This window comes from Cryptotermes secundus, unplaced genomic scaffold (genome assembly GCF_002891405.2).
Source record: "Cryptotermes secundus unplaced genomic scaffold, Csec_1.0 scaffold299, whole genome shotgun sequence".
NCBI lineage: Eukaryota > Metazoa > Arthropoda > Insecta > Blattodea > Kalotermitidae > Cryptotermes > Cryptotermes secundus.
In genome coordinates this window covers 54,865-64,499 of record NW_019739215.1, presented here as the reverse complement: position 1 = coordinate 64,499, position 9,635 = coordinate 54,865, and positions in this window count along the sequence as shown.

Sequence of the window (9,635 nt, the reverse complement as noted above, 5' to 3'; positions counted from 1 at the left end):
AACTAAGCCATACATTTTCAGTCCCAAATATTTCTGGCAATATAATTAATTATTTTATTTAGCACTTAATTGTCCAAAGTTATTTTGCAAATCATATTTTAGTTCAGTTAGCCTTTCAGAATTTTGACGACAATATGAACAACACTACCTTGGATCATTTGTTTTTCATACCGGCAAATAATGGAACTACTTCCTTTGCTTAACCTAATATTTATTTCATTCTTTGTGAATACAACAGTGTTTTCAGTGTTTTTGACAAATGTGTACCTCCTTGACATTGTAATCCTAACATTGCCATTTAACCGTCTTTCTCTGCTGCACTGACGTAGTGCTCACACGATGAGAGTCACTTCATAGTTGCACTACATTCAGAATGTAATCTGACACTCGCTCTACGAACACAGTTGAGGGTTGATGGGGTTGATCACTCTCCACGTCTTCCTGGATCCTTCCGCAACGGTTGGTAGGAACAGAAGACAGGAGTGTTTTATGGGCGCCAATAACCAATAAATAAGGCCGGTAGACAGTAAGGTAGATATGAGATTCCTTCTGAGAGATTAACGGGCAATGCTTCGACAAGATGGTAGAACACGTTCATTTCTGCTACACATCACGGTTAGATGCACTGATTTGAATACAGATACATTTCTCACTGCGGCACAAATTTCACTTCAATATTTCTTTTCAGCAATGATAGCACTGCTTGCTACTTTATTGCATTTGTCAGTCCGCATTGGCTAACCTAATAAATTGAGTCTTAACAATACATTTTTTTACACGCATACCACACAGCGACGCAGTTCTGTCTGTGTTGTACTAGACTTACGTGAAGAGAGAGCCTAGTAGTGGCCGCAGTACGAAGTGAACTCAGTCTCACCCCATTAATAATATTTTTTTTATTAATTAATTAAAGATTGGGTAACCCAGAACTTAATTACAATTAAAACTAGTTGGATAACTAATGATTAATTTTTTTCTAAACCTAATATATTATGTAAATTAAAACTAAGTCACTTCCACTGAATTACTTAGTACTTTAACATTTAACTACAGGGGATGGACAAAAAACACATTACTGTGACTAATATGGAGTAGGACAATCTCTGGCTTGCAGAACTGCTTGCAGTCTCCTTGGAATGGATAAATAGAGGTCCTGTATGATTTGCAAGGGAGTCTTGTACCATTCTTCCTGCAAAACATTGGCAAGTTCTGTTAACGATGATGGAGGTGGATAGCGTGCATGCAGATTGCTCTCCAAAACAGCCCAAAAAGGCTCAATAATATTGATATCTGGCGACTGTGAGGGCCATGGCAGATGTGACACTTCATCTTAGTGCTCAGAAAACCAGTCCTGGACGATGTGAGCTGCGAGAACACAGGCACTGTCGTCTTGGTAAATGGCATCACCATTGCGGAACAAAGTTTGCACCATGGGATGCCCAAAATGGTCACACAGTCGTTGACAGTGAAGTGGCCTTGCATGGTAATGATGGGTCCGACAGAATACCACGATATTGCTGCTCATACCATGATTGAACCCCCGCCATGTTTCACTTTTGGCAGCAAACAATCTGGATCGTAAGCTTGGGATGGCGTTCTCCAGACGTAAACTCGGCCAGAAGTCGGAAACAGTGTGAAGGTGGACTCATCCGACCAAATGACCATCTTCCATTGCTCCATAGTCCAGGTTTTATGACTTCGATACCACACTTTCCTCTTAGTGGCATTTTGATCACTGATGAATGACTTTGGAATTGCAGCTCCTCCAGAAATACCCTGCTTGTGGAGTTCCCTTCGTACTGTTTTGGTGCTGACAGGGTTTGTGAGCGTGACATTCAGTTCAGCAGTCACTTTTGCAGATGTAGTCTTCTTATTTTTCGTCACAATCCTACGCAATATTCGTCTGTCTCGCTCACTCAACACACATTTCCGTCCAAGCTGGTGTTTATCGGATGCGGTTTTTCCAGTCCTCCTGTATGAGGTCATAATCTTGGATAATGTGCCTTGTGAAACACTAAAAATCTCGGCTACCTTGGTTACGGAAGCACCCACCATACAGGCCCCAACAATTTGTCAGCGTTCGAATTCTGTTAGCTCTGACATGATGCACTAAAAACTGCACTGAAAACTCTCTGGACAACAAAAGAAGCTTACAACGTATTGCGGAGGTTGTACAGGTAGTGCTATTGTGCAGATACAACAGCGTCTCCTACAAACGTCGCTAAAATAAACACTTCAATTCAGGCATACATTTTACGAGGTGTTTCCATATTTTTGTCCATCCCCTGTAGTTCAAACGGTTTCTTCCGTTTGAATCGTCTAATGATATTGTTCATGTTCAGAAGTCTGCACGCTTCAATGTTGACCTGGTTTTGGAGTCTCTCTTCATGAGATGTGGCGAACTTAGCGATGATATCTGTAAAGGTGCGGCCACACAGAGCGCTACGCTATGTTCGCTACACCGCGTGGCCACCCAGAAAGCTACGCTATGTTCGCTACACCGTGCGGCCACACAGAGCGCTACGCTATGTTCGCTACACCGTGTGGCCACCCAGAAAGCTATGTTTGGTACGAAACTGCTCAGTCTTGAATGAGATGCTGGCCGATAGTGTGCCGGGNGGGGCAGCGATGATTCCGACGATGAGCTTTTGCTGTTACTTTCCTTGTGTAAACGTAGAAGGAAGTGAGTGCATGGCGTGAACTTAAGAAGAACAAAGTTTGGTGAATTTCATCATCTGATAAAGCAGTTACGTGAAGATGAAGTTAAATTTAAAGAATATTTCCGAATGAATGGGGTTGATGAAAATATTTTAAGTTCTTCACTTATAGATGAAAGAACAATGTTTGTACATTACCTGGTGTATTATGTTCTCCAGAAATCATGTCCCAGGCATTATCCCGCATGTTCTGGTTCCGATATTCTTATAATCCTTTGTTCCACAAACATGGACACTTCCTTACTTCTTCAATTAATTCCTCCACTGTCATTTTCATCTAAGCGAATACTGCGCTGAATGATACGTAACACGTGTTGTAATCAGAGTGGGAAATTACTGAGGCGCGCAGCTGACACCTGGAAGCGGGCCCAGTGCACATGCCGGTCCAGCGCGACGTTTTAAAAATATAGCCGAGAATCAAACACTCTGCGACGCAGCTAACATAGCGAACATAGCGTACGTAGCGTACGGAAGTCTGTGTGGCCAGCCATAATGGCAATAAAGGGAGATATTTTTCTGTTCGTATAGCGAACATAGCGTACGTAGCGCTCTGTGTGGCCACATCTTAGCTCCCTTAACTGTTGAGAATCTTTGACTCAGCGCCACGCGAAGCACGCCATAGCCAGTGTGTACAAACAGAAGCCTGTGGGGGGTGGGAGCAGACAGAAACTGAGGACCAATAAGGGAGTTTCTTTGTGTGGCAGTGTGTGACTAGCAGTGTACTGTGAGGGCAGACAGAAGAAAGTTTTTGTGTTCAAACCTCATCGAGGTCTTGTTCACGACAGTAACCGTCTCGATCCCAAGGTCACGATGGAGGTCACTGCTACGAACGTACCATGGTGCGTTGACAATACGCTTTAGCACTTTGTTCTGATAGCGTTGAATCACTTGCATTTTGGATTCACTGGCGCAGCCCCAGAGCTGGATGCCATAACTCCAAACTGGACGTAGAATTTGTTTGTATAATGTAAGTTTATTGTGGATTGATAGGTCAGAATTGCGTCCAAGCAGCCAATACATTTTTCTGAACTTACTGTTGAGCTCATCACGTTTTTCCTTGATATGCTCTTTCCACCGTAACTTGGCGTCTAGAATTATTCCAAGATATTTCGCTGTGTTGGCGTATGGAACTTGAGTGCCATTGATGAAGATTGATTGTTGTGCAATCCTCTTCTTTGTAAAGTCAATATGTACTGATTTGGATTCGTTGAGTTTAATTCGCCATTTTTTTTGTCCAGAGGGCGACTTTGTTTACAGCTTAATTGTAGGTTTCTAGTTGAGCTTTCAACAACCTCTCCTACTGGAGTTACTACTGTATCATCTGCAAACGTGGCTATAGTACTGTTGGATCTTGTTGGCACATCATTAATATAAAGTAGATATAGGACTGGCCCCAGTACACTTCCCTGTGGGACACCAGCCTTGAGTTGAGCTTTCAACAGTCTCTCCTACTGCCATGACTGCTGTATCATCTGCAAACGTGGCTATAGTACTGTTGGATCTTGTTGGCACATCATTAATATAAAGTAGATATAGGACTGGCCCCAGTACACTTCCCTGTGGGACACCAGCCTTGAGTTGAGCTTTCAGCAGTCTCTCCTACTGCCATGACTGCTGTATCATCTGCAAACGTGGCTATAGTGCTGTTCGATGTAGTTGGTACATCATTAATACATAGGACTGGCCCCAGTACACTTCCCTGTGGGACACCAGCCCTGATTATCTTCAGTCCTGAGTACGACTCTTCGTGTTTGACGCGGAAATACCGATTAGTTAAATAAGATTTTAGGAGCTGATAGAAGTGATCGGATAGAATTGATCTCAATTTGTGAAGTTGGCCNCTATAGTACTGTTCGATGTAGTTGGCAGATCATTAATACATAGGACTGGCCCCAATACACTTCCCTGTGGGACACCAGCCTTGAGTTGAGCTTTCAGCAGTCTCTCCTACTGCCATGACTGCTGTATCATCTGCAAACGTGGCTATAGTGCTGTTCGATGTAGTTGGTACATCATTAATACATAGGACTGGCCCCAGTACACTTCCCTGTGGGACACCAGCCCTGATTATCTTCAGTCCTGAGTACGACTCTTCGTGTTTGACGCGGAAATACCGATTAGTTAAATAAGATTTTAGGAGCTGATAGAAGTGATCGGATAGAATTGATCTCAATTTGTGAAGTTGGCCTTTATGCCATACTCTATCAAAAGCTTGTGCAATGTCAAGGAAGACAGCAGAGCACACTCCTTTGTTTTCAAGCGTTTTTTCAATGACGTCAGTGATACGATGCACCTGGTCAATTGTCGAATGATTTTTTCTAAAGCCAAACTGATGCGTTGGCACTAGGTGTATCTCTGCAATGATGGGTTTAAGACATTTAAGCATCAGTTTCTCAAATAGCTTAGACATAATCGGCAGTAATGAAATTGGTCGATATGATTCCACTTCACTTATATTCTTACCAGGTTTCGGGTTCATGATTACTTCAGCAGTTTTCCATGCATTTGGGACATGATTCAGTCGAATGCACTCATTGGTTAACGTGGTCAATTTGACCAAGGCTTTTCTTTTAACGGTCTTGAGAATTTCACCTGTGATAAGATCAAATCCAGGTGTTTTTTTCGGGTTGAGATTAGTTCTTATTTCTTCGGCAACTTCTTTAGGAGTAACCAGTGGAATCTTGTCCAGATAATCATTCGAGTTGAGAACTGGTAATGTATCCGGTCCAGGATTGGATGGAATCTTTTTTCAAGATGTGCAAATATATTTGCTTTCTCAAAATTATTACGAGCCAATCTTCCATCCGTTTTTATGGGTGGTACTTGAGCTATTGGTCTTTTTAAATATTTTGTAGATTTCCAGAGTGAGTACTCAGTGCTGCGATCTGGAGTGAGTTCTGCGAAAAACTTGTTAATTGATGACTGTTTGATATTTTTGATTTCCTTGCATAATTGTTGGCTGGCTCTACTGAGAAGGGTTTTATCATGTGGATTTCTTGATTGTTGCCATTTCCTTCCGAGTTTGCGTTTTTCGGCTATTAGGTTTTTTATTTCTTTCGGGAAGTTAAGACCTTTTAGTTTTGTTTTGATAACAGGTGTACTGTTGCATGCAGCTTCCTGAATGGCAGTCGTAAACACAATCAATTCTTCTTCTAGTTGAGCGGCAGTTTTAAGCAGTACTGATAGATTAATATTACTCTCTAATAGGTAGTTAAAATAGTCCCAGTCTGTGTGTTTCTTAGTTAGTACTGGGTTTTGATCTTTCATTATGATTTTATCGCTAATTGTCAATAATAATAATAATAATAATAACATTAACAATAACAATACTACTACTACTACTACTACTAATAATAATAATAATAGATTCAGAGACTTTCTGGACGGACACCGCTTGAAGTCACCAGCTTCTGCCTGCCGTGATTTCAAACGACGTTGCCTCCCTTAACTTATCTTCACTGGTTACTTTTAAAATTCGAAGTTCACAAGAGTGATTATTTCAGCGAATGGAACTTAATTATTGTGCAGCTGGAGACTATAAATTAATACCGAGTTCTAAGGTTGAGGGCACACCAAGGAAGCTGGCAACCGCAACGAAGCCGCGATTTTAGATATTATTTCAGCCTGAGTTGAATACATGTTAGCGAATGGAGCACTGCTAGTTGAGGAGACGGCAACACAACTCGCTAAGAGACTGAGAAACTCAATTTCCAGGCAACGGAGCATGCCAGTCTTATCACAATTGCGTTGCCGTGTGGTTTCCTAGTGTCAGCTGGTCTGTAACGCTCTTCAGTGATTCATTTGTTTGTTAAGGTGGCACGAAAGGTTGACGAAGCTGCTAATTTTGTTTTTATGCAGCCAATTGAACAAGAGCCTAGTACATATGGCATGCGCCACTCACACTATGCTAGGCTGGACAAAATAGATTTGGCTTGGGAAAGAATTTTTCATGAAACGAAGGAGTCTGGATTCTGGTTAAGTTCTTTCGAAACAATATAAGCACCTCAGTTTATATTTTAATTTAAGAACGGATGGACCCAATGTTTTCTTTTCCTAATATTTAAGCATCCTGTTGCATTAATATATCATTTATTTCACATATATTTCCGTCTTACTATACAACTTAGTCACCATTCTTCCATATTAAGCCTACATGGTTCAGCTATACACGGCCATCATCAGGTGTCTTCTATCTTGCAAAAATTGTGGCACTCTATGTCAAAATTTCGTATCGCGTGTCAACTCGTTATATCATGATTAAAATAAATTGACCTTAAATAAAACAAAGTAATTAACATCCCAATATTTTCTTTATGGTCCCATCCCAACTGCCACCATATTATGACAGGATCAGTATTATTACACAGGTCTGCAACCAAAAACTGCATAGGATATTTTTACTGTTTCTTATAGATTTTTACTCACTAAAACCGGAAATAATAGTAAAAAAATCCATCACGTCAATTCTTTTTTTTTGCAAAACTCATATTTTTAGTTTAATTTTGCGTGAAATTTCTCTTCAACATGAAATCTTGTATCCTATTGTTGATTCTAAAAACCATATCCAATAATTATTTCTTACTTTAAACTAATATTTATAAGAGTAAATCTAAAAACTAACACAAATAGAAAATGCGTGGGATGAGGGGGCAGTAGAAGGGGTTGGTAGGGTGGGTTTGGCGGTGTGAGGAGCTCAGGCGATCATCTCCCAACACGTTTACTTTGTTTGTAGCGAAAGGTGAGGAAACTTACTAGCTCGGTTGAGCATGTTTGGACATGTTCTTTGGGGCAATAGGAATGAGTATAAACAAGCCTGCTGTCAGATTTGATCATGTGTCAACATGCTAAATAAGTTAGGACCTTGGTTGATGTATAAGCCACTCAGTTTACATCCTGCATTCAAACGTGGCTGTGCCTGTGTTTTAGCTCTGTATTATGGCTCAAAGAGGTTGTATTANGCGGGACTGATGGTACGCACCATTTATCGGTAGGGTAAAGAGACTGGTAGAATATCATAGAGGGAAGCACAATAGATCAAACTGGTCGCGGTGCAGGGGGAAACCCACCCTCTCTAAATAACTAACTAATAACTAACTAAGGGTAAGAAAAACTCATTTCGTTTTGGCATTCCTGTGATGTGGCGTGAACAGCAAAACCACACGACTGATTGTTATTTCTGTTTGGTAGATGTGAAAGGCTTTAATACAAAAAATAAAAAGAAAATATCTTACCCAAGCCTTAATTCAGCTACTCGTCCAGTGCCTCATAGCTCTGAAATACCAGTTGCACTCCCACCTTCCAGTTTGGAAGATATACAGAGTGATTCGGAGGACAGAACTATATTACCACCCCAGGATGAATCCAGCTCAGATTTTTCTGTTGATGAGGGACCCCAACCTTTTTCTCAGAGTGAGCTCAATGACTTAGTTAGAGATATAGGCCTTTCCAAAAATGCAGCTGAATTGCTAGGGTCAAGACTAAAAAATAAAAACTTGCTGTCACCTGGAACATCATTCTCGTGGTACAGGCACCGAGAGAAGGAATTCACTCAGTTTTTCTCCAAAGAAGGAAATGGGAGAAAAAGAAAAAGAAGCATGGGACTCCTTCAAAGACGTAGTGCACAAGTTTTTGGGGAACACTAAAGACCCTCTCTACAAAACCAATGTACAACGCATGTTGGCTGCATATAAAGCTCAAGGTTGCAAGATGAGCTTAAAAGTTCATTTCTTACACTCCCATGGCGACTATTTTCCCGAAAACTTGGGAGCCTATAGTGAAGAGCAGGGTGAACGATTTCACCAGGATGTCCGTGATATCGAAAGACGGTACCAAGGAAGATGGAATGCGAATATGCTAGCTGACTACTGCTGGATGATCAAGCGGGAAACGGAAAATGGAAAGCGAAAGCGTGTTCGGAGAAACATCAAAGAGAAGAAGAAAAGGTTTCACAGGCAAAAAGACTGAACACAGAATGTTAAATATATCGTGAAGGAATTGTTTGTTTAATTATGAGAAATAATATGTTTAGTTCAATGTAATAAAATTAGTGATTTTTTCATCACTGTTATGATTTTTTATTGTAAACCCCTATTATTTTCCAAAAAACTGTACGTGATAGGGGGAAATTGAGATCATTTTTGGATTCAGCATCCTAGAAAACATAAAGTTTACCAAAAATATTCCATGCAGCTGAAAAAAAATTATTTTTGCAGACCTGTGTTATCTTCCATCGCAGAAGGTTGTAAGGGCAAGTGCACGAAATTAAAAAGTACAATCATGTATTACGCCGGACGAACATACCCACTTAAGATGATGTAAGCAACTAATCAAACATGAGTTTCCTCAGTGTGCGCCTGCTAATCTGGAAACCAGTTGGCTGCTTGAAATCGGCAACATTCTGGGAAATTGCAGTTGACCGTTTCCTTGGTGTTCCCTCGGCCTAACAGTCCAAATCACGTGGTAAGCTCGTGTGGGCGATTTTTCAATACAACTGCTCTCTTCTGCTGGGTATATTACTGTCTAAATGCTTAGAATTAATGTTGAGAAATACATGCTAGATTAATACAAAAATGAATATAAGTTACCATATAAGTGTAAGAATGAGACTATGTGTCCTTATTCCTTCTTACAATATAAACCACAAACTTGGTTAACATACTGACGATCGTTAAAAATATGATCGGTTATAGGCACAACACCGATCTTGGAATAACATTATCCATCCTCGAAAATTTTCAGTACTATTTTTGCATCGTTACATTTCAGCACGTATTATTTCTTCATGAGGGTAAATCTTTATGTAAAACTTTAAACAAACGGTAGGAGCAGCAAGCTTTGCTGGAGATACATATCTACTGCCCCGAAACTGATGCAGCGTTTGTAGCCTNAAAAAAAAAAAAAAAAATTACCGCGAATAAC